Source organism: Amphiprion ocellaris, chromosome 7 (genome assembly GCF_022539595.1).
Source record: "Amphiprion ocellaris isolate individual 3 ecotype Okinawa chromosome 7, ASM2253959v1, whole genome shotgun sequence".
Taxonomy (NCBI): Eukaryota; Metazoa; Chordata; class Actinopteri; family Pomacentridae; genus Amphiprion; species Amphiprion ocellaris.
In genome coordinates this window covers 1,759,852-1,787,157 of record NC_072772.1, presented here as the reverse complement: position 1 = coordinate 1,787,157, position 27,306 = coordinate 1,759,852, and the positions used below count along the sequence as shown (strand labels likewise).

Below are 27,306 nucleotides of genomic sequence, written 5' to 3'. Positions count from 1 at the left end.
ACTCTGAAAATCTGAAATTAACCGATTGACTAGCTACTGAAATGATTCTTTTTTAAGATCTCAGTCCAACAGAGGGAAGTAATAAAACATCATTGCCATCTGGGATCAAAACTACAGCACCAGAAGCTCTATAACAGAAATATTTAGGCCACACACAGTAAAGAGGTCCTATAGTTGTGTTCAAACACTGTTGTGAAATGTTTTGAGGTATATTTTGGCTCCAGTAAATGCTTTGGGGAAACATTGGACGAGTTTGGCGATGTGATCAGCCAAAATCTTGTAAAACCTCGTAGTAGGTCATAGCTTACTAAACATCAAACATCCTAATATGATATTAATCCAAAGCAACTGGCAAGTGATGAATCATTAAAGCAAAGATTGCAGTGAGCCGATATAAATAATAAAGTCACTTCTAACTTTGAGGCCGGTTATATATTCATGTTGTGAAAAAAAAGGCATCATTGAGAGTTTAACATGCAATAATAATGTTTGTTCTTTGGGTCCCTTTAGGGTACAAATTCTGACACACAAAAGTAATTCTTGATCCTAGAAAAATTTTTAACTTGACTGAACTTAACATCTAATTACCAGATTCCAACCATGTCACGTGTGGTTTGCTCAGTTGCTGTAAAGATGTCACCATTTAGGGTGTACTTTGTACTTTTTGCATTTGTTGGACAAATGTTAAAGGGAAACTCCACAAGGGTTTTTTTTTTGGCAGTTTATGGACATTTTTGCAGTTTCACATGTTTGTTACACCAAGAGAACAAAAACCTATGAAATCATAAGGACCTGAGATTAATAGAAATGGCATGAAAGAGTCCCTCAGCACAAGCAGCTCTTATGAAAAAGCTAAACCAATAATTCCTTTAAAGATTTTCCATCTACTATTCTCACTGTTCTCTGTTCCAGACTTGCTTGGGTGGATATTCATGACTAATATCAAGCTAGCAATTATCTCGGCAAAACAGCGAGGATACAGAAACAGCTCATGATAAAGAACGCTAGAAATTTCGAGCCTTGTGGTTCCAAAACAGCGTGAGGTGGTCTTACTGTCTGCACATCACATGCCATTAGCATGCTGCGACATTTCACTAACAGTGGTGTGGCGATCATTTTGTGCAGCCGTAATAAGAAAAGACAGGTTTGATATACTAAATGAAGGTTTTACAACTACCCTGCCCCATTGAGCTTTCACCTGGAAATGCAAATCGGCTTCATGAAAACCAAGTGATTTCATGGATCACTGACTGCTACATAAGCATATGGTCTGCAGTCTCCAGGAAAATGTATTATGAAGGACGGGGGATCTCACGTTAATCCGTAACTGCTCCTTTTGTAATCTTTCGGTGATATTTATTGAAGCTGCATATCTATGCTGCAGGATCACAGTTTGCTGCATTTCACTCCTGACACTTTCCCCACACCGCTATATTATGCCATCAGTATTTACAGTATGTGGAAGAGACGTGGTCCTCTGTTCGCAAATTCAAGCATGAAGATTACAAGGGCTTAGTACGACAAGTATTAGCATATCCTGTTACATACAGCCTCTAAGCAGGGTTATGAGAAAGTAATGGAGCTGCCTTTAGCTGGTTGAAAATTTGTGCAATTAATTGAATATGAAGGGGGGGGACCCTGCAATATAATATTGCCAGTTTTGTTGCATAATCCCTTTGCAGAGATCTGAAGAAGTCAAAAGATTTGAAGACTCAGGTGAGAAAAAGAGTTTTTTTTTAAATATTACTATCCTCTATCCCCCAGTAAAATCGGAGGGCAAAAACATTTCACTGAGCCTCGAGCACCAGCGTAATTTGTTAAATGAATGTGACAACTTGTCTGTAAACAAGAGCTGGGACTAACCATGAATCATACTAGCTCGTCAGACATTTTTTCCTTATTTACCATCTGCAAATAATGTCAGCGTTGTGCCCGAGCGCTGTCAACGCTGTCACTTTGACAGGTTGTGGAGGTGGTGGTGCAGCAGTCACCAACAAAACAGGTTAAAAAAACAAGTGCTCTTCATTTTCTTCCCCTCGTGAAAACATCCCAATTCTCTCCAGGCAGGTAAACACTCAGGCTTCTGTAATTTGTGTTTCATTCTTGAATTTATTGCCACTGTAACAGCATTTGTCTGTCATGACAACAGTCAGGATGAAGAGGCCAAACAGGAGAGGAGAGACTTGATAAGATCGTTTCCAGTATGTCAAAGGAGGAATGCAGGAATCTTATCTGATTTCCTCAGATGGCTCTTTCATTTTGATGGAGCCGAATCCAAAAAAAATCCAGTTATTTCATTTGTCTTATTGGTTTCTTCATAACACTAATTAAATTAAGTCAGCATCAGGCTCATTAAGAGCAGAGGCTGACGTGAGCTTCTGCAAAACATTTTATTCTACCTCTGTTTTGTCATTAGACAATGTTCTTAGTAGTCACATACGACCTAAACTGTGACAGATGCTTTGATTTTAAAATTCTGACTTCATTTATAATTAGTTGCAGCATTAGATCTTCCTGTTCTATCTGATTTTACTCAAGCAAAACAGAAACTGACTTATCAATGTGTCTGGTCAGAACAAACTCATGCAGTTACATGTTGAAGCTCAAAACTTGAGCCAAAACTTCAGGTGTGTTATTAAATATAAATTATGTTTATAGTCATGCTAGCAGAATTACTCATGGCAAGGTTGTGTTGGTCCATCACTTTGGTGCAGGCTGAATCATAAGTACTGGCTTATGGATTGCCATGTGTTTTTCTATGTCTTTTACTGGATGAATGGTAACAATACTTTGATTTATGTTTAAATACCAGATAAAGCAATGACATTCCCATCAGCTTTACCTTGACTTTATGGTTTTTACTAAATAGTGAATGCTAACATGCCTAACTAATATGTTTAAAATGACAAGTATTACCATTACCTCCCTCTTATCTTTAGCACTATTGGTATGAGCATTAGGTTTAAAGCACAGAGATACTAAAATGGCTTTAATGTCGTAGTATGGCTTAAACGGAGACACAAACTACAACTTTATCAAATTGTTTTTATCCTTATCACTGAGTTATTGAATAAAACATATGAATAACATTTTATATGAACATGAAGTGTCAACAAACATATCTAAAATTCATAAAATAAGTGCCAAATATTTGAACTCTCTCTCTCTCTCATGTTCATTAATTGAAGAAAAGCATTAAACATCAATTAATAAAATGTTACATGATGTCTGGACCTCAATTTGTAACATGAACCTCATTTCATAGAAGGCTAGAAAGAGCGTCAACATTTTACCATGTAAACTGGGTTCATATTTTAGTTTAGTGGCTTATTCCTCAAGAAAACTAAATTTTGGGTATGAATAAAATCCAGCTTTACTTTCTTGGTCCCTTTCAAACACATGAGCACATACTCTTGAGTTGTTCAATGAATGAGACAGAACTTAGGATAAAATACTCTTTGGGGGTTCTACAAAGTCTCACTGAATGTTTGGGAAGTGGAAAACGGCAACATTGAGCCTTGACACCACCAGCCTCAAAGCATCAACTATTAAACACATCAGAAGTCATGTAACTTTAAAGTGAAACCCAATAACACCTCACTGCCGTCCGTGGTCTTCAACTACACAATCAAAGGGAGCCGGCGCTCCAAAACAGAGTTTAACTGGGGGACAACTTTGATGTATTTCAATGTAATCCTAAACTCTGTCACACTGTTCATCTGGAGTATTTTTTCACTGGGAAAAAATGCATTTTGAGCTAAACAGCCTTTTAAATACTGTTCATTGAAGCTCCCAAGCAGACGGAGTGATGAACATTTCCCATCCTTCACTGCTGATAAAATGGGAACCTTCATATTACCGTTAACGTTGTGTTGTTAATCCATTTATGTGGCTTTCCTCAGTCCAAGTTTCGACATCTTTAATATATAACATTTATATTGAATTTTTTTTTCTTTTTTGACAAGAACATTATTGTCTTTAAGGCCCAAAGTGCAAGTTTTAATTAAAAATCTAATACTGCAAATAAAAAAAAAATTAAAAAGAAATGCATCAACAGTGACACATCCCTGACTGTGATATTCAAGGAAAAAAGATATCATTTAGCACTCATTATATAGAAAATAAGTAAGAAATTATATAGAAAATAAGCGTTTTTTTCCATACAAAAAACACAACAGCATCATGTAAATAAACTGGTATTTAAAGGTTTAAAACACTAAAAAAAAGAATATTTAGTGTTGATGATCAGTACTGATGGTTTAAATTACATATGAAATAAATTATAAATTTACTGACTAAATTAAGACATTACTTATTAAAAGTTGAAAATATAATATATAACATTTTTAGGGCATTTTTTTTACAAAAACATTTTTTTTCTTTTTTTAAAAATAAAAATAAAATAATAATGCACCAGACTCAGTGTCAGTGTCAATCATTAACACATTCTAGACTGTGATAATCAAAAAGAAGAATTTTACAGTTAGCACTAATTTTATGGAAAATAATGTATTTTCTTTTTTTCCCTCATAACGAAAAAACAACAATGGCATGATATAAGCAAACTGAAATTAAAGTGTGAAAATCCTAAAAAAATATTATTTTTTTATAACTGTCATTAAAACTGGAACATAATAATATATGACATTTTTTGGCATTGTGTTTGACACATATATTTTTGTCATTAATAACCTCTGTGTAACTTTTTTAAATTGATGCCTAGTGGTCAAACATTGCAGTATTTAATTACTCTTAATAACCGACAAATAAAGCTCAGTGTTCGGTGTGTTCCAACCCTCAAGTACCACATTTTAATAGAAAATGTGCATATTCAAAAAATAAATGTGAATATCCACCAGCCCCTTCAACATACTGCATAATATTCCAGGCGCTCCACCGGTTGCAATGTTTTTCATTCCATGCACTTGGGCGCATTTATCTCTGTATGTATTATTGATATACTTGAGAGATAATGTTACAACAAGGTCTTCGGGATCCATCCAGCTCAGACGGATGGCTGTTTTTTTAGGACTTGCAGTGACTCCTCCTGGTGCATTTGACAGTTGTAAACATATGTATACTGCTGGCATGGCTGAGCTGGCCATCTATAATGGATACAGAATCATGTGGGGTGGAACAAGTCACCTCTAGTGAGATTCTGAGACTCTATAAAATGTTAAAACGGGCCTCTCCAAATATGCTCTGCATTTTCATGAATAATATCCAGAGGTTCAAATCTGAAAATGTCAATTGCTCTCTGCCTGGCTTTCAGAGATTTTACAGTGCAATGAGAAAATATATCTTCCCTAAATGCATGTCAGTTTGAAGATCTTCTCCACCTTGGTGAGCTGCAGTCAGTATTTAACCCTCCTGTTGTCCTCATTTACAGGCACCAAAAAATATTGTTTCCTTATCTGAAAAAAAATCCAAAAATTCAGCAAAAAATTGCCCCAATTTCTGAAAATTTGCAAAACCTTTACGAAGAAAATGCCAATAATTCCTTAAAAGTTTCCCTTAAAAGTTTTATTTAAAAAAAAAAAAAAAAAAAATCCCCAAATTTGGCAAGAAAATTCTTGTAAATATTTTCAAAAAATGAGTAAAAATCTTCCAAAACAATCCTAAAAATATCTAAAGTGATTCCATATATATCAGTAATACTTCAAACATTTATAAAATTTTCTTTAAGAACATTCACATAAAAATTTATTTTTTTGTTAATGTTCTTAAGAAACATTTTTCACATTTCTTTTTTTCCACCAAAAAATGTTCAGAGATTTTCCAAAAATGTCGAAAATGTGGACATCAAAAGTTTCACTGTGAAATTTTTTTTTTCTCCACATTTTCAAACTTTAAACCGGGTCAGTTTTGACCCGCAGGACGACACAAGGGTTAAGAACCTGAACAAAATCTTCAAAACTTCAACATGTGCAGTAGACCATTGATTACAATACATATATATATATATATATATTATACAATAGTGTGTTTCTCTTAAGCGACGGGAAAAAAGCTGTCTCCCCAAACTGCTGCTTTTTATGAAAAATAATAAGCTGAGAAGTTAAAATTGGGTTTTAAGTCATACCACGACGCCTAGATGGTTTTCCTTGAGCTGCCCTTGTTGCTGTTTGTGCTTGTGATTGCTCTGTTTGAATCCTTTTTGATCTCAGTGAGGCAGTTGACACCACACACCAGGTCATCCTGCTTGAAAGCCTCCAAAAAGAGTTTATGTCACAGTTACTGCCCTTCAAACGCTTCGAATCATAACTTGCTGATAGATCATTTCCTGCTGCTGGTGGTAGTGCATCATCTCAAGTGTATTTCATGTTTGGTGTTTCCCATGGATTGAATTTAGCCCTTTTATGAGTCCCTAAGGTGCCATTAATCAGTATTCAAATATGTTTACAATATGCCCCTGCCTGTAATTGAATTACTTAGAGGAAATATTCCATCAATACATAATGCAAGCCAATACTGAATGTTCAATATTGTTTGGAACGGGATTAATCTATTAAACTACTATAAATGAAAGAAAGTGAATTGCATCCAACCCTCATAATGTCTTCTGTTGATCAGATTTCCACTGTAAAATGTACATTTTCAGGCACACTTACCTCTGTGTGGTAATAATACTGGATGAAACAACTTAGTCACATCATTTGCAAACAGGATATCCATTTCCCCAGTGGAAACACCCACTACTTCCAGCCTCCAAAACTCCACTGATAATGAGTTTAAAAATGAAAAAAAGACATTCACATCCAGGCTGTCATGGAATTATTAGGGCTAAATTCTCTGTGAAATTATACCAGCAGACTCACCCTAATGACCAGCTTGCCAAACTTTTGGCAAGTCAATGATAATAAACCCGAGATTGCTCAGTTCCACCCACTCACCTCTATTAATCTCATTCAACAAAAAGATCTGTAACCTGGAAATTCCTGTCAGTTCTGTGCATCAGGAGGTTTTTTCTCCCAACTCGAGCCTTTTTTCTCGAAGACGAAGACGTTAGAAATGTGCTGTCTTGCTTCCACCAGTGAAAGTAGTGATAAAATACAGTCTTTTCCCGCCTTGACAAAGTTATCCCGGCTTTTATTTCATCCCATTTTCGCCTCCACAACTCCTAACACCCGAAAGCCTTGGAATCTGCAGTCTGGCCAACTAAGAGATGGAATCGTATTACCTCGAATTTAGTGATTTTACAGTAAAGCTTTCGTAGTTTTGCTACTGATACTGATTTGTGACTTTTCCATTAAAGGTTCTTTGACTATGAAACTTTAATGCGAATCTGAGCAACTTTACATGTGCCAAAGGAGAAAAAAAAATTTTTTTTAAGATGCACTCTGTAAATAATTAGCTTTAACTTCACCTGTTTTGACCTTCTTTATTAATAATTGCTGCCTTTTAAATCTTTGTCTTTTAACTTTTTGTAACTGTTTTTTGACAACAAATAAAGACAAAATATTGTTTTTTTTATAGGAATATATCACATTTTCCTTAGATTTTTCTTTAATCAGTATTGGACTTTGGCAACATTTTCTATATAATGCCTCAGTTGTAAATGTTAAACCTCTTGGATGCTGTTTATCACTCTGCATTAAGATTTATTAGCAGTTATAAATATAATATTCATGCTGAGGTTGAGTGGTGCTTCCTCCCTGTAAGGCCTGATAGACACCAGGCTTTATTCACTTATATACGTAGTTTTCCTGCTGTCTTTTGATGCAAGTTCTTATCAAACACGTTCAAATGATTGGATTACATTGCAGGTGCCCGGCTGCTTCTACCGAATTTGGGAAAATGTTATACTCAATGTGCATCTGCAACCTGATATAACATGCAGAACAACCTGAGGCTTGACTCAGTTTCATCCTGAAGGCAACTTAGGTTTTTCAATTTCATCTTATCTCACTTCCAGCTGTTCTTGTTCAAGCCAATTCATTTTGTCTTTGCTCTATTTATTCTCAGTGGTTTTATTATTTTTAATATTTTTAATCACCATTTTTAACTATGTTTCTTGTTTGTATGCCCGCAGCACTTCCTCTGGTTATTTGTATCTTTGCTCGCCTTTATTGTGAATGAGGCCTCGATTTTAAGCAACTCTGAGTTTAAATAAAGGTCGAATAAATTCATGAATTAACTTTATTGATTTGCAGTCATTCTCTAAATGATTTTTATTGTTGATTATACTGTAATAGGGTTGTATTTTAACTTATGGTGCAAAACAGACACACAAAGTAGTGACACTTTTAAAAAAAATCTAACCAAATATATCCTTGTGGCATAGTTATTTGTTCATTATCACGATGCAAATTATTTCCCTTATCAGTTAATATGTTCATTATTTGTTCAAATGATTATTTGACAGGATCCAAAAAATTGACAAAAAATGCAAATTGAAAGGTATCAGAATGCATACTGTTAGGATCTACAATCACTTTGAAAAAAAAAAAAACCTCAAATTACAGTGACCTAAAATGGGGAGAAGCTTTAAATTCTCACATTTAAAACTCTAAAAGAAGGTAATGTTTGGTCTCTTTTCTTGCCAAATGATTTAGTGATCATCAAAACTGCTGTCAGGTAATTTTCTGTCAGCAAACTACCTCATCTCTAGACTTCCTGTATCAGCAGACGTGTATTATACCCTTAAGCATAACCTTGCTGTTGTGTGTATAACGTCCTAAAAGGAATTACGGCTCTGCAACAACTTGGTCTTCATACATTTGCCTCCATCCTGCTCTTTCAGTCCCTGAATATGATTCTAAAACCTCCATTTTTACGCTTAAAATGTGTTAAAACCAAAAATTATAGAGTAACATCTCAGTTATCTGTAAGCCAAACATTTTTTGTGGAACAGCTAAGACCTATTATTCTTCCTTTAGCTGGCAGATTCCAAAATATTCAGGGGGAAAACTGTGTGTGCTGTGCAATGAGATTTGGGAGAAGTGAAGCGTGTCCCATTTTCTTTTGTACTGTACATATTGTGGTGATTTAATAATGTCAAATTTCCATGAAATCCTCGACCAAACCCTGACAGAAGGTTAAAAATTGGAATAGTTGCCTCCAAAGTCTGGAAAAAGGCAGCAAGATGGACTATTCACATAATATTTACCATCATTTTTCTTGCATTATATGGTAAATGTCTTTTTGAGTGATGTCGACAGTGAACATTTGAAAATCAGATTCTGGAAATGACTTGCACTGGGCTTCATATTTTGGGGATTCATTCTTGGAACACGGATCAGGTTTGTATAAATCGGTGGTACTTTGCGAGTCAGTACTGTCTGAGCGAAGTTACATAACTGACAGAGTACTAAAACCCTCATTTATTCATTGTTTTCTACTATATATGTATCGCAGAGCGGTGTGAGAGTGTGAGACCGAGGCCAGCGATCATCCTCATCCACTGGGACAACATCAGAAAGTAATGCCTCAGAGTGATGATGAGTAAAATATGTGCACGGTGCAGCGAAGCATCCTGCACACGTCACCTGCTGTAACGATATTCACGATTAATTGAAGTTAACATGTCTCGTTCTTCAAGCTTAAACACCCAGTTTTTTTCCGGTGCATATCTAATGAAAGGTCAGCTCACTCCAATTTATTTGCCAAAAGGAGAGGACACGTGGGAACAAGCAGAGACTGGGAATTTAATAAGAGTGCCACCCTGACGCTGAAACCTGGTTGTGCTCCGTAAGCAGCCCTGCTTCACGGTGACACGCACATCTGAATATGGGCAACAGTGCATGACTAATTATCAATGACTTAAACTGCAATCATAACACAGAAACGAGTTCTGTTGACAAACATTTAGTTATGAAAGACAGTGTTGATTGAGGTCATCTCGGTTTTAAAAAAACGGTGCCTGTTCTTCATTTTGGATCCAAGAGAAAGAATATCAGCAGCCAGACAGAATCAAAGTGAGAAAAGGATTAGAGGAGTTGAGTTATTGATCCATTTATTTGGGAAAACGTGTCCGTTAAAAGAGATTGGACTTCACCTCAGTTTGTGTCTGTAAGTCCCCTGATGGCTGCACGCACTCAGAGAACTATTAAATCGACAACCAACATTAAGGAACTATTCCCAGGCCCCGCAGTCTGCCTTTTGATCAGTGCACACACTCAGAGGCAGGAACTGTCAAGTGTGGATGTGAGTGACTACATGACAAACGACGCGACACATTATGTCTATAGTCGGAGGGACATTTTGTGCTGGTTTCACCAGAGATGATATTGTTGAGTCTGAGTTGCTGTGATGTTGCAGTTCTGATTAAAATGAATAAATTTAAACAAAGAGAATGGCGTGCTCAAAAAGAGATTTGTCACAAGCGTGGCATTTCAGTGTGGTTCGTTGCCATTTATGCCGTACACTGTGCAGCAATTTGAAGCCTTGCAAGTTGTCAAAGTTTTAATTAATGTTGCAAGTTTAAACTAAAGCAGGAATCCCTGTGATTTCACTGCTGGTTGGTTTTTGCTACCTCTGTGCACTGTAGTAATCAGGGCTGGGGGGGGGCTTCTAAAACGTTTAATGATTTAGATCATTCAAGTATCACAAAATTAAAGTAATATAACTTGATTACGGTCTGTTACTTCTGGATTAACACAATTTCAAATATTCAAATGAAGACAATGACTTTTTTTAAGTGCAGGCTTATTGAATGGATACACAGTATGCGGGTTATCTAATGTTCTTATTTTTGTTCATTTCTAATAGTAATTAAATAGGAATTTGAGTGAACTGACTTTTTGAATAGGCCTTCAGAAGGGATACCACAGTGTGTTTGAAGTCCCATAACACCCACAATAACTAATTAGCTATAATCAGCCCATATCTGCTGACAACATCTCTTTATTTGTTTATTTTGTGTAGTTAATGTAATGCAATTTATCTAACTATAGCCTCTTGCAGATGTGTTTTCATTCTTGCCAAGCACCCGTTCTATATACTGGTGGTTACTGTAACGATTAGGGAGGTTGTGTTTCTGTACTGTAGTTATGTGTCAATACACACACCGATGTTGCTCCTGCAAATACAACTTTGAATCTCTGTGGTAAAACACTTGACATGACAGAAAAATATTTCCAATTTCAATAAACAAACCAGACTTTTGCTGACAGTAAAATAAAAATATGCCAACAGCTGTGATGGAGCTCAGGATTCAACCTCATGATGCCGGTGATGTAACTAATGCTTAGGCTGCAGCTTATAATCTGTCTGCCTGTGTGACAGCTGCCCTGTCCGAGGTGAAGAAAAGTACATAACATCACTTACTGATACCTCTACATCAATCCTGTGTCCACGTTAGGGCTAATTTATGACTGTAAGTGTAAATAATCAAGTTATTGCTGTTGTACCGCACATTTAAATGTGAACTCTTTCATTTTGGATGCACTCAAATGGAATTGCTGCTGTCTGTTGCTGCAGGTATGAATATATTTAGACACATAAAATAGATGTGCAGTTGTAGAGCATGGTAAATGAGGCAAAACTCAAAACAATGAAAACCTCCATTAACTAAATGCAAACAGTGGCTTTTCTGCTCTATGTGACGGTTGAGGAACAATGCCAGTGTTGTTTGTTTGGCTGGAAAAGCTGGTCTGTTGTTCCGAAAGCTTAAGAGGTATTAACTTTGTCACTGTAATATATCATTCTTTAACCTATTTTAAAATGTATTTGAAGCAGTAATTCTGCTAAAAATCATAATTTTTACTACATTTATCAGTAATGATTACGAGCGTACTTCAAAAAGTTCTCAGCCTCACCAGAAAACGTCACAGGAGAAAGATTGCTCTTGACTATTGTTCAACATAGTCTCCTTTAACTTTAATGCCCTTGGTTCACTGATGTTCAAGCTTCACTATCCCTTCATGGAAGACGTCACCTCTTGAGTATCCAAATACTCTTTAACAGCATGCTTGACTTCATCATCACTCTGAAAATGGCGACCACACAAGTGGGATCTCAGTTTTGGAAACAGATATAAATCAGAAAGTGAGGTCAGGTGAGAGAGTTGAAAGTCACATTTAGCTGCTTCTGCCAACTACTATGTGTGGACGGCTGCATTGTCCTGGAGCAACAGCCCACCAGCTCAAAGCTTTCCTCGCCTTTTTTCTTTGATTGCCTCAAACATTTGAGTTTTTTCTATCAGTGATACAGCGCTTTATAGTACACAGCTGTGCTCCAAAATAGGAGGTCCGCCCCTTGTTTCCAGGTGAGGCTGAGAACTTTTACGCAGTACTCTCATATGTCTTTTTTTCAGTAACTTAATGGTTTATGGTCTTTTTCTGTATCCTGATTATGTAATGCTATTCAATGTACCCTGTTATTCCCTAAACTTAGCAGTAAGAGAGAACACAGTTCAATACAACAGCAAACCTTGGAAAATGGTTTTGCATGTTCTACTAGATTTGGGTACAAAAGCGACATGATTAGGGTTTCAGAAAGCATATGACATGGGTTAAATAAGAACAGTATTCAGGCTACTATATTCATTTAAATAAACAACATGTTTTTAAGATTATGAAATGCTTGTACTCGTTAAAAAAAACAACATTATCTCCTGGTTGAGAATCAATTGCTGTCTTCTGTCTTCGACGGCTGTTTGTTGATGTATTCATCCATCCACTACTTTCTCTCTATGCAGACTTTGTTGCTCTACAACAGTCACCTCATTTCTCCCTTTGCTCTCATTACAATTACTACAGCCTCCAGAGAGATTTGTAGCTTGAACTGAAACATATGTCTTTTTGAGTCACTTTAAGAAATGACTGATGCCATCTTTCTTCTAAAGAGGACAGTCTGGCAGGATTACATGCATGCATTGTTTTCCTGTGAATCATCTGTGTGTGTGAAGACAATCTGTATTCAGCACAGGATTGCTGGACTCCACCAATAATAAAAAAAACTAATGGAGAGGGAGAAAATGACTGCACATTAATGGGTATATCTGTAGAAAATTCTTACAATAATTAGCACCAAAATGGGTTCTGATTTCATAAAAAATCTTAAGGACTAAAACTTAAGTAGTCTTCAAATATGCTGGAAGCATCACGGTCTGCACAAATGTATTGTTGCACAGCATTTTCCAATGTCATGAACATAAATCTGCAAAAACTGAGAGAGCTCTCAAACAATATAGACAGCCAGTCATGGAGATGTGAGCGTTAAAACCCAAAGAAATGCTTCACAGAGTGAGCATTCAACCATCTTCCCTTTTCCTGGCAGTCACTACAGCAAACCTCACATCAGCATGAATAAAGGAACAGCAGTGAAGAGAAATGACATACTGTGCTGTCTGGAGGGAGATGTCCTTCATGGACTACAATACAGCAAATGGTCTTATTATCTATGACCACTGCATTCTGTTATTCCTCCCTCACCTCCTTCCTTGTGCTTGCACCGTGACGAACAAACAGCTGTATTTCACCTGTTATTTACAAGTAGCTCTAATAATCCTCTGTGTTCCTTCCCCTTCGCATTCATTCTGATATTTCTACAGTATTTACGATTAGGAGCTTTGCAGCCGGTGCAAGCAGAGGGGTAATGAATAAATTAAGCATTAGAGCGAAGGCACAGTCCTACTCAGAGGTCACATGTATTTCGCTGCCATTTTAAAACAAGGCAGATCGGCGAAGAATGCGGCAGAAGAATACGTCCAGTCACACGCAAGTGAGCGGCTTCAAATGGGCGGCCATTGGGGAGCACCTGAATAATTTATAGCTCCTCTTGTTGTGCCGCACAATCAGGGGAGAAGGTTTATTTCAAACAAAGGGAACATGATGTCGCTTATGAATTTCTGTCATGCTTTGTCTCACCCTGTCATGTCTGTACTCCACATTTTGATCCGCATTAGATTTATTTTATTTGATCTATCAAACCACTGACATGCACTTGTAATAGATGCAGCTGTACGTGCCTCCTGAGCTATTTAATAAAAAATAATAAAAGCGGCTGTGGGTGTATGGAGGGGAGAGCAAAAACGCTGCATTTCATGTGCCAGGTCTCACTAACTCAATTCTCCAGAGAAACTCACAGCATGAACCGTTAAACATGGCACTTTCGTAAGAAATCATACTGAGAGGCTGTTTGCCTTTTCGTACCAAAACTCCACCAGCACAGTTATTACCTCCTCTGCAGTTGCTGGAACACACTACAAAAGATATAGAATTTTGAAGTGTTCTCCAATATATAAGCAACGAAACAAAAAATAACAGTATTTTTTTTATGCAGGGCTGTTGTCGCACTATTCACTGTGTATACCAACATATTATAGTTCTCTGCAGTTCTTATAACTTCAACTATAAATCCCTGGTTTATAGCAGCAAAATCAAGGGGCTTTTAACAACATTACACAAACAACCTGCATCATTTTATGTTCTTTTGTGTCATGTCAGTCACAAAAGACTACATTTGTGAAGTATTTGTGATGTTAAGGCTACGTACGTGCCTATACCACTACAAAACTACTTTTGAAAAGAACAACTTTTGCAATGTTTACGCCTAATGTCCACATTACTCTGTCATTTTAAGACACCTAAAACAAAGACTTCTTGAAGTACTGCTGAACCAGTGTCAGTTTGGAGACTTTCTGAAACGACATAAACACAGAAACGTAGACAACCAGGTTTTCTGGCTAAATGGGGTCTTATAAGTCAGTATTTGTTTATTTCTGCTTTGCCACGTCCCTATCATGACTACCAGAGGTTACTACATAGGTAGTAAGGCTCATAAATTTGGGAATACAATTCAACTGCGATGTCTCTAACAGATAATGCCATATGCAATACATTTTTTTAAGTATTTATTGGGTAATAAAATAAGGCATGGATGTTTACCAAGTGAGATAACATCAAAAAATCAACTGCACTATATTCTAATGCAATGCAAGATAAGAACCTAAAGATAAAAAAAAAAAAAAAAAAACTTAAACTATGTATTTATTGCACTTTTCTAAATGGCAAAGGTCATAGAAAAAATATACCAAAAGCTGTGACTATGTTAGGGTAAAGTAAATTATCTATCTATCTATCTATCTATCTATCTATCTATCTATCTATCTATCTATCTATCTATCTATCTATCTATCTATCTATCTATCTATCTATCTATCTATCTTTAAAAAATGACTTCTGTTGTGAAAAATCTTCAAAACTGATTGGCAATTCATGACTCGGCAGCAACATCTAAGTGCTGTATAAGTGTCTGCAATCAGGTTAATGAAAGCACAAATGGTGCAAAATAAGTCAGACATGCTCCTAATTGCATTGTTTCAAATTCCAATTTTGATTTTGAGATTGATCAATTGTTCAGGACTAATGGATACAAAATTGCACGCGTTGGTGTCCTTGCTGTCAGTGCTAGCAGCTACTGTGCAATTGAATTCTGCATTGTATCATGTTACTATCACCAAACTGCACAGGAGGCACACTATTATTTGAGTGACTCGTGTCCAGAGGTGTTACCACCTTAATAATCATGTGATGTATATTTCAGGTATTTAGTATGGACACTTTAAAATGAAACTCTTATTGTGGATGTATTTCAAGTTTTGCCGTGAAGTCCTCACTATGTGTGCCTGTTCTTTATCATTTTTCGACTTAGCTTTAAGCTTTGTCTTTCTGTTTGTGCTCTAACATCGTTTTATCTGCTTTTTGTACGCCTTGTGTGTTTCTTCAAATGGGTGACAATCACCTGCCTTGACTGCATGTGATGATTAGCTTGTTGGTTAAGTCGTGCACATTTAGATTTAGATTCAGATTCGCTGTACTGTCATTTTTGTGTATTTTCATACATTACACTAAATAGCATTTTTCCTTGATTCAAAACCTAAAATGTGCAAAAAAACGAGCCAAAGATAAAACGTCTCAATATATAATGAATATAGTAAATGGTCAATAAATAAGTAACAAAATGGATTACACTGATAAAACATGCATCGCGTTGATGATAATTAATGAGTGTTGTCCCTGAAAAATGAATGTGTAACGTAAAATAAATTTTACATGCCGTGCTGACTTGGTCTCTCCTTTAGCAGACAAGTTGTGCCTTTTCTCTTCTTCCTCCTTCAAAATCCAAGCTTCACTGCAAACGCTACGTCCCTGACATCTCACCCCTTGCGTGTCATGAGGCTGCAGCGTTACAGTACATTTCTCTTGCCAGCGCGCTCAATGTGACTCCAGTTCTGTGTTCTTGGTTTCTCCTTTTCTCTTCGTGACAAATACCACAATAAAACAACTTCCCACAACAGCTAAAATATAACTACTGTTGCACAAAATAGCAAAGGTCAGCAGAAGTAACAAACATCTGCGTAATTGATTCACTAATTAGTTGTCATTCAAGTGACCACATTCTCAATTATGTACCAACACACGCGAGCAAATGTTAAAAGAAATACTTACTCAGCATCCGCACTATTATTCCTGTTGGCACCGGCTGTGTCTATAGAGCCTGTTTTTTAAAGAGGACATATCAAGTACATGTCCAGGTCTATCATTTTTATTCTGGCACTCTCCTGGCATATCTTTGAATGATTTACAGTCCATAAACTTCCCATGGTGGTCCCTTTATGCAGGTCAGCCTCTGTCTGAAATAGACAGTTTAAGGTTCAGTCTCTTCAAAGCTTCCCTTACAATGAGCCAATTTTGTTCTGACTGCCTGGCATGAAAAAGCCGGCTATGAAGACTGACAGTAGTAGCTGAAATTTACCTTTTTCGTTTATTAAATCTTTTTTTTTTTTTTTTTTAACTCAAAATGTTAACTTCTGAAATACACTTGAGCTAGAATATAGGACACAAGCAACGCACTGGACAATCTAGTTAACAAAGCTATTAAACACGATCATCAGCTGTTTGCAAGCATGTTCAAACTCACGCTAGTTCGATGGCTAGCGCTGACATGCAGCTGATAGCTGACATGAGTCCAGCCTGAAACTTGGACACAATATGGCAAAGAATTCTGACATCCTAAAAGTATATAAATGACAGAAAATCATGTTTCATTTAACTGAAACGTCGAAGCTATTGTAACACATGTACACCAGCAGCATAACACAAGAGACATAACAGAAACAAGTAATGCCACCAGGAGTATAAATCAGCAAAGCATTACTAGACACTGTATTTGCTACTACTAAGGATGTAATACAAACCTATAATATCAGTATAAACAATATTGACGTTCCTCAGTTTCCACTTGACCCAGTCATTTTTCTGTGTACAATAATACACAATGTTTGTTATTTTTGTTAGTTTTATGAACAGGGAGTTCAAATATAGTTGGTTAAACGTATTGTGCGATAAATTTAGGTATATAATTTTATTTTGCTGGCAGCTAAACTCATACATATGTGAAGAGGGCAGTTCCCTAGTTCAGGCCAAATCCCAATACATAAATAAACACCTTGTTTACTGTGCAAAGGATTAAGGCGCTAAAAGGTGTGCATACAGTTGTAATTGATCAATTAACTTCCTGGAAAGCAAACAGCAAAAAAGAACTAATTAAACTAATCTTCGGTGTGCCCATTCCTGCACTTTAAAACTGATTTTCACTGCACTTTGCAGGTAGGTCATTCCAAGGATCTTCTGAGGTTTCACATTGTCTGAGTGTCTTCCGTCTCTTCACATAATCCCAGAATGACTCTACGATGTTGAGAACAGGGCTCTGTGGAGGCCACGCCATCTGTTGCAGGACTCTTTGTTCTCATTGTTGCTGAAGATAGTTTTTCATGACTCAGCTCGTTGTCGTGATGTTGCACAATGAATCTGCATTGATCTGATGCCTCCTGAAGGCATTTCATGATGGTAGAAATCTAATAATGTAAAATGCCCCAAAACTTTTGCACAGTATTGCACAAAAGCAGACATCTTTGTAAGATAAACACGCAAATAGCAGGTAATTCTGCATTACAAGAAGCACTGCTTGCTAACAAAATTTTGCACTCAATATGACAAAGATCACTGATTTAAATTTCAGCTCTAAATATTCCATTCTAACACTTTCTTTTTATCATTAAGCTCATGCATACTACAATAAAGCCCCGTCTGTAAACTGCTGCACGCTGTTGTGCTTGAGAGCTAACACGTTGTCAGAAAGGTTTCTAAATTTGGAGACACCTCCCTGAGAGGTGAGCCAACCAAAACAGAGGAAACACAGACTGTAGCTGAAGAACCAGTCGGGTTGAGCTTTCAACTCACACAACTCAGTGAGAATTTATATGTCAAATATTCACTTGTCACATTACAACAATTGGAGTCAGGCTGAAAGAGGCTGCAGATCCTCTGATAATACAGGCACACAAAACTATGAAAGAAAGCTTGTTTTTGGAGTGTAAATATATGTGAAAGGCCTATAAATACTGAATAGGACCTAAAAAATACATATGTGCAAGTATATTAAATCAGTTTTTATAGAAGTGCAGGTCCTATTGTATTATATATTTAAATATGAAAAGAAAGATTCACATTTCACTGTAGTTTTTAACAAAGATCCAAGAGGATTACATTCCATTTGCGGCTTGTCTATGGGATCAGACATCAATTTGCTACTGTGTGAGGAGGCTGCACCTGCACATGTGGGCAGAGAATGAGAGGAATGTTTGCTCACCTCTCCATCATAATCTGTTGTTCATCAAAGGGATCTATTTTCTGCCCCCTTTGTACCTTTTCACTGGACTGCAAACTCTGACAAAGTGCCTGAGTCCGTGCTCTTTAATGATGATGTATGAGAGTTATCCTGAGGATGTTGTCAGTTCAGGGGGATGAGCTGTGGGTGTAAACCTGAAGGGGGTTGCACATGGAAGGTAGATTTTTAAAAAAAAAAGGAAGAGGGAGGCTATTTTGTGATGGACTACTGCTCTCATAAGTGTTGGGAAACAAGTGAAATAACCTTGAAGTGGTTTAACTGTTAACTCGATCTTGACTATTAACCCCCATTTTCTAATGTGTTTATCTATAATTGACAGTGTCACGACTTAAGTAATTAGCAGAGGAAGGGATCAAAGCAGTTCAATAAGATATCAGCTGTAGAGTCGCGAGTAATGTGGCTTCATAACCTCTGCTTCACAGGTAGCTGTGCACTTGTTTGTGATAAATCGAAAATAAGGCGTGATGCTGTTGAGAAAATTTACCACAAACTCAGTTTTGGTGCATTTCCTGTCTTCTATGCCGCCGTGGTAAATGAAGATAAATTCACAAATACACACACGCTTCAAACTGGATTCAATTCCGTGTGCAATCTAGGTGATGCTCAAGTTGTATTGCTTTGACACAGCGTGCTTTGCAGCAGCCATTTCTCAAAGTGACACAGAATAAAGAAGGGTTGCGGCCTCCTCCTGTTTAATTATAGCGCCTTGAGAAAAGCAGCAGATGCCAACAAAAGACATCAAAACAGCTATTTGCATGAAGAGAGTCTAATTTCAAAATGAGTCAAAAGTTTGTATTTTGGTGCACTGATATTTCTGCCGTGCTGAATGTGCTCCAGTGGAGGAAAACTGTTAATCTAATATCAGTTAGTTTTGCCATTTTCTGTTGCATGGTATCATGAGATAAACATGTAAGTTAGCTGCAAAATATTGCACAGGTTAATAAAGAGTAAGAAATGTTGTGATAAATCTGCATTACTGGTTATAATCAATCATTTATAAAATGCACCGCTTAGGGCTGGTTAATTATATGGCACATTATGATAATGATTTTATTCTTTGTAGAAAACACTGGGTATTTTCATAACCGGAGGTGTTGCTTCTGAATCCTTTGTCAAACTTCAGGGAAGGAGAACTGTTAAATAAGCATTTTAAAAGCATCTTTTTTACGGATCAGCACTAATTTAATTGTGTGATATTTATTTATTTGCTTTATATTGTCGCTTCAACTTTATGTGACATAAAATGCATTTTATCTTTTCTGTGCTCCTGAATCACTGTTTAGATTGACAACTCTGACATTTTTGATTCTATCAAAAAAACAAAGAGCATGAAGAAATAGGATGCAATACAATTATCACAGTGGAAAGAGTCACAGTTTTTATTCCTTTCTATTTTTTTTCACTAAATAAACAAAGAAAACATTATGAACTATCACATTTTCAGAATTAAGCGTTCTTACACTATCATTATCCTCCATAGCTCCCTTTGCATTATTGCCCCTTTTGAACTTAACACATAAAGCACTCAAAGATCCGCAGTAGCAAAGTGTCATGATGTTTGCAAATGGCTTCTCTCATTAAAAACAACTCCATAAAGCAAATGCATTTGTGCTAACAAGGACACATGAGGTCGGGAACAAATACACGAACCAGAGTCTCACCAGTAATGAATTGGTATTAGCCCTGTGTTGAGCTCAGTTCTCTGCAGTGTCTCGATAAAACAGCTTCTAGAAGGAAAAACTAATCAAAGTACTGACCTGGCTCTCACATGTAAAAGGAGGTGTCATAGATGTCAAATTCATTTCCTGGATTCAGTTTGCCACCAAAAAGGAACATAATCACATAATTAATAATCTTTCTACCACGTCATCAGCTTGTTTTTCAGTTTAACACCAAAATCTTCTGTGAGATTCACTTTGCAAAACTAATTCAAAGAAGCTCGGTCGTATGCTGCTGGTTTCGTTAAAACATTTCTTCTCTCGTGTATTTCTAGGTGAATTAACCGGCTTTGTTATCGCTCATACTATGAACTGTTAACTTTGTATTTCCACCCAGCTGCCAAATTAGTTGATGGGTGCTTCCCCGAGTGAAGCTAAAAACTAGACGCTGACCTTGTGCAGAAATGCATCCTGCAGGACTCTTGGCTCAAAGCAAGAAAAAGCAATGTCCTTTCACAGTGGCACATTATATAAACCCCCGCTACCTGACAATGATCAGAGTCAATATCTGCACTGTTTAGTAGCTGTGTGTGTTGACGTCTCTCTTTAGTACTATGACATGATGCTGTACTGGGAATTTTTAGACATTTTTTTTCTCTTCCTGTTATGTTCCAGTTGCGTATTCAGGAACCTTTAAATCTAAATTCTAATGTAAAGCTGCGTTACTTTCACTACGTACTTCAACGTACATATGACTGGGACATTCTACTTCATCACAACATTGCACCTTAAGCTTTGACCTTCTGGCTCATACAGAGTATCTGTCGCAGTCTGTAGTGCGAAATGAGCTGTCCCCTGGCTTGTTTATACTCTAGCAAGACACTGTGACGAATGCGACGTATTGTCCACTGCACAGAGGACTGTGGGTCAAAGTAGCTAGAAAAGCTTGTATACTGCAAATCAGCTAAATGTAGTAGGACAGCCCGGTACTTTTTTTTTGGCCTATTGCATTTGACTTACTATGTCTTGGGACATATTAAATCTTTTTCTGGTGTATTATACAGTAAAGAAGTATGGGTATTGGAAGGCACCCAATGTCTTACTTATTTAAGTACTGATTTCGTGTCCTTGTACTGTGCTCCCTCACTTCAATTTATGGAATGTGAAAATACATTTCTATATAACCGTCAGAGGGAAATACTGTAGTTTAAAGCTACTAATTTCTTAGCATTTTAAGACTTCACATAAATTAAAAACAGTTTAACAGACCTTCCTTTAGACCAACTATGACATAAATGATGTCTGAATGATTAGTATTAATACAATAATATAAAAAATGAGGGTTAGTCTACATATGGAGAATCTTTACTTTTGATGCTTTGAGTAGATTTTAGGGCTTTTATTTTTATTTGAGGTATTTTTTACAGTGTTGCTGCTTTCACTACACAGTCTGGAAACTTTCTCCACCACTGTTTAAAACTCCCAAGCAGACAAGAAACTTTAAATGAAACTTTAATGAAACTTTAATGATCATAATAAATTGCTCTTGATAGGTTAGACCATAGATAAGATAGCACTACTATCATTAACTACAGACGTGCCAAGTGATCACTGTAAGAAAACTAATTTAGCAGAGGCTAGATCACGTTACAAAACTTCTTTGTGTTCACATAATAACTTTTGTTTCAGGGTCCGGGAAAGTTGACACACAATTACCACTCTAGTGGCTTTTCATGACATTGATGAAGCTGTTAGTAAAGGGCTGGAAAAGCCACAACAAGTCAAATCTTTCCATTCCATTACAGACTCTGACTTCTTACCGAATGGAGCAAGAAAGAGATTTTGCAGGTTGTCAGAAAGAAAGCAAATGACAAAACAATAAGAGAAAAAAAATATCCATGGTAGCGTCACAGTAAGAAGCTTGGATACGTTTTTTTTCTATCGCACAAAGACATTTGTGCAAACTTGTCATTAAGAATATCCAGCTGCTCTATTTTCTGAGAGGTGATAATGTGCTCTCGTAAGACTTTTAACAAAAGGAGTACACATGAGGCAACGGTTCATGCTGAGTTTATGTCAAGTGAGAGTGGAGCAGTTGGAGAATGGCCTTTATTTATCTGCAAACAGAGACACGAGGACGACTTGGTATATCTTAGAATAACAGCAGCACATGAGAGACATTCATCTACCAGGAAATGCTGACATGCTTGACAGCCGTAAATAAGCGCTTCAATGTATAACTGTGAAAAAAGGCCTTCAGTCCTTGAATCATTATTTACAGTATAGAGCAAATTCCCTTGAATATCTGTGACCAACCACAAATTCCTATGAGGGATATCAGTGCTATGCACATTCAAAAGTTTATCAAATCATCTATTGTATATATTCTCAATCCGTGTTCACAGCAGCCCAGGGTGTTTTCTGCTGTTCATCAGAGAGGCTGTTTTCCCTATTGAGATAAGAAATTAAATCTGCAGGAGCAGAGGATGCTGGGATTGCTGCAGGGTGGCGAAGCAGCAGCTCTGATAATGGAGCCGACTCCCATTGCGCAGGCTATGAGGCAAACAGTCGTGGCGCCAGCCCAGACCTGCCTATGTGAGAGGATAACTAACAGTGTCACTCTCTCTCCCTTTTCTCTCTCCCTGTACGTGAACATGTGGTTAAAGCTGCATGTGACCGAGGGGAGGAAAAGAATGAGATGCTGTGCTTTTAACTTCCTCTCCGTCTCCATTTGAGATAATATATGTGGGAGAAAAAGATGGGGTAAAACTGTGGGGTTTGTCTTTTGTGCAGAGAATGCTGGTGTGATGAATCAAACACACTGAGCCAGAGTGATCGATCCAGTCAAAGGGTGACAACATTCTTTCAGCATATTGTTATCGCAGCTTCTCTCTTCCGTCTAATTGGCCCATCACTTTTCTGCTCACATTTACAGTCTGGATGTGTGGCAGCGTGCTATGGAAATGTGAAGAGGGTTTTAATTTCAGTTTCGTAACTCACCAGAATATCGTGTCGGTTTGGATGCTCCTCACAGGGTTCACTTCAAAGCAGTCTGCAGAGAGAAATAAACGGTCACACCTTAATGTGCAAGCACAAATAACATCGGGGGCCGTACGGCACCACTTTTAATAGTGTCAGAATCATGAAAAGGTTCAATTTACAGTTCAATTTTTGATTCCACCCCAGACTTAATACAAATGATTTGATATTTCTATCAAAGTAGTGCTGGAACAATTGCTTTCTGTTCAGAGCCTGTCTGCCAGATGAAATTTTCAAGGAGAAATATGGTTTTATGTGGCGTCTTCTGTAATAATGATTTTCTTGCTTTTTATGCATAGCTAATATTGTTGATTAGCCTGTATAATAATTAACCTCAGATCATACACTTGCATTAGCTTGAGGTAGGTTTTCCCTTCACATATGTAATTTTTCATTACAGCTATTAAATTCAATGAATGGATTCAATGAATACTGACTGCTGAATATTAAACATGCACTTTGGGGAGGTTTTGCACTCTTCCTCTGTGCTGTGCAGGCTGCTGTATCATTATATACTGTATTATTAGTTTGTCACCCATAAAAATCCTATTTTCCATAAAGTTCAATAAAGCTCATGAATTTAATACAAATCACCACAAACGACTGTAATGAAATAATGAAATACATTTCAGTTAAATGCAGTCAAATACTACAACAATGTTGAAGCAAACCCACCACAGCTCATTACCTTTAATTAGCCCCACCTAAGGCCATTCATTATTAGTACATTTAATTAATTAATTAGCTAATTAATTCATTAATTACTGACAAATGAATGGGTTCTGCCGCTTTGTGTTTGACCTGTGAATTAACCTTTGGCAATGCCACTGACCATTATCGTTTACCTCCCTCAACTTAAAAAGCCAAAATAGAATCTTAGTATAAGTGGCACTAACAGTCTAATTTGTTGTCACTGGTCCACATCATTGCAAGAACATACACCGTTTTATTCTGTGTGGAGTTCATATGTTCAGTGTATACATCCTCCATGTGAATTTTCATGGTTTTGTCATGCAAAAAAAGGTCAAACACAAGTTTTGAGGGTATATGTTGTACATCACTTTATATGTCTCTCTTTCCTCTGACATTTTTGGATGAGACCCAAAGGTCATGAACCATAAGAGCTAGTAGAGAGAGACATTATACCACATGGCTAAGAATTGGAAAATATCTTGGTTTGGGTCAAAATACAGCCCTTTCACAACATTTTGAAGCTTCTCATCCATTTACTGGATTACCGGGGTCATGAATCCTACCGTATCAGATAAATGATTGGTTGGTGGAAACGGAGTGACAGTGAAGCAAAAATGATAAATGGCAAACAACTGTTGATGTGAAATGTATTTTCGTGATGCATCACCAATAAACATACTTCAGCAGAAAATATGTTTACCTCAAAATTGAGAATGTAAGTTTAGTTGTATAGAAACTAATTCTGTGGAGCCCATGGCTGGACGCCTGAGAAAAAACTATCCAAAAGATAATGGGCACAATCAAATTTATTTATTTGTGACAAAGGTGTGCATGATGGCACTAGATCCTCTACAGCTCTGAATTACTGTGATTTCACAAGTACCACAGAAATTTTTACTCCTCATGCCTACTTTTAGCCTTTTGTTTTAGCACAGCACAGATGCTGTTTACTGTGATGACGAAAAAGTTATATGATTCACACAAACACTAGGTCTTTGATTTCAAACAAAGGTAGCCAAAGGCAGGGATAACCAACAACAGCTAGTCGTTTGCCACAGTTTGCCAGCTGTATTCAGCAAGCCACTTACGCTAAGGTTAGAGAACCTCGTTACTGATACTACTGATACATATCCTAAAAGTAAACAAACAGCATTGTCCTTACACTGGAGTGCATAATTAGCTAGTGAATTATATGTATGAGGAATGATACAAGTATACAAACTAAATGCACAACTCATGAACACCTGTTCCATGACTATATATGTCGGTTAGCTTATGATGTCTTTAATTCAGTATAATTCTGTTATAAATAATACAGCACCAGTTAACAACAGAAGTCACCTCAGGGCACTTCACATAGTTATGGTCGAGGCATTAAAATATCAAATTATAGAGAAAAACCCAACAAATCCAATGATTCTCTATGAGCAGCACTGTGGGCAGGAAAAACCTCTGGCAGAACCATGTTCAGGGAGGGTGGATTATCTGCCTCAACTGGTTAGGATGAGGGTGAATTGGACTTAAAATACTGGATTAACGCTGCAGTTAGTAAGCTGGACATGCTTCTGTGCAGATAAACACACTGAGTAAACCATTTGATAGTTTTGCTTTTGTATATTTGGTTTTGCACAGGCATAAAAACACACCATCCATCTCTTTAAATGCAGAGTAACACTAGTTCAACTTTATTCCAGTGACTGATGTATTTATAGACTGTCTCTCTGATGATTTACCACCTGAAATACATAAAGATTCAACATGACTATGAACGTCAATGCAGCTGCACTTAGCATTTCTAGCTAAGTGGGTTCCTGCACACCTGCATTTGAGCAACATCAATCTCACAGGCACAAAAGCAAACTGCAGGAATGGGATGAACCAGCAAAACAGACTTTTGGTGTAAATAGCTTTTTGAAGTGAAAAAACAACCTTCTTAAAACTCATTTACCTGCTACAGTGCTGCATATAGGCCAAAACTGTTCAAGGGAGCCACTGTTTCTTGTCTTCCTCCCCAGTGCACAACTAAAAGGTGCACACGGAGCTATCACAGTTAATTGAAGCTTTTGGAGATGAAGGAAAAAGGGACCACTTTGCACTTTCTTCTCTTCTTTTTTTTCCAAGAATAATGACAACAGAAGAACAGCTCTGATTTTCTTCTGTCAAATTTAATTGCCAAAACAGCAATCTTGATTAGGATCTTAACAGTCCCTCTTTTCTTTTTCTTTTTTTTCACCAATTCCAGTCAACGGCGGACAGAATGTTTGTCCTAACAACACATATTTACCAAACCCAAACTCTCCCTTCTACTGAGTGTAAAGAAGGTAAGCCTCTGGTAAAGATCCTGACATTGAGAGCAACCTTCAGAGGTTGTTCAGTATAGCCATCAGTTACATCCAAAACATATCTGCCTCCTCCTCCTCCTTAGTGTCATGCATCCTGCCTACAAGAGCTCCCCTTAACATGTACTATTTGCAGAATTCCAAGCATGTAGCGAAATCTGAAGTCTCGCAATAAAACTCAACACAACCTAAATACTTTATTTTCAAAACGCCATTACATAACGTCCGACGGCCGGCTTTCCGACTGACCTAAGACAGTGATGTGAGAAGTACAATTTCACGCATGCTGCACTTCCCTGAGACATCCATCCTATGTTCACATCCCCTGAAGCAGCCAACACTGAGGAATTGATTAATACACATTGCACACACTTTCACACTGCAAATATCACCAGCACTATTCATGCTGCCTTAGCTGTCATCGTACATATTGTGACTGCATGCTAACTGCCCCTCCATCTACTCATCAAACTCCCACGCAGACACATCAAACACATGCGTCGCAGTCCAGTGACACAGTGATTGGGTTCGCGAGAGGATTTTCTACTCCGGATTCGGACGATTGTCGTTATTTTTCTCATCAAAAAAGCACACCGTGGTGGGAAGTGCGACTTGGAAGCGGAGAAGAGGAAAAGGTTGCAAAACAAAAGCAGTTCTGCTTCAAAAACATCTTTCAAAGATCAGATGTCATTAGAATCATATGCTGCCTCCAGCCAGCACTTCATTTCTGCTAAAAGTGATGATGTGCCGCGTTTAAAAGCTTAACTGCTGCGGTTCAAAATACATATACTGCTCATTATTTGTTATTTTCCTTATCAGTTAATTTGCTTGCTATATTTGTAATTGCTAAGTGCTGATTATGATTTCCCACAGCCTCGGATGAACTGTATAAATTACTTGTTTTAGTCGAACATCTGCCTCAAATTCTGAGATATTAAAGG

At 37.2% G+C, this 27,306-nt stretch overlaps 1 protein-coding gene across 3 annotated transcripts in view; it reads right to left on the bottom strand.

The window, feature by feature from the left end:
* The window catches only part of lrfn1 (leucine rich repeat and fibronectin type III domain containing 1), a 115,869-nt gene that overhangs the window by 34,657 nt on the left and 53,906 nt on the right, over positions 1-27,306 (bottom strand). For 2 of the 3 annotated variants that reach the window (XM_023272023.3, XM_023272025.3), the window contains exon 2: positions 23,295-23,346. The exons of the other annotated variant lie outside the window; for it this stretch is intronic. The gene's annotated coding sequence lies outside the window, so the exon portion shown is untranslated. The remainder of the gene's footprint in view (positions 1-23,294; positions 23,347-27,306) is intronic. 3 annotated transcript variants of the gene reach the window in all.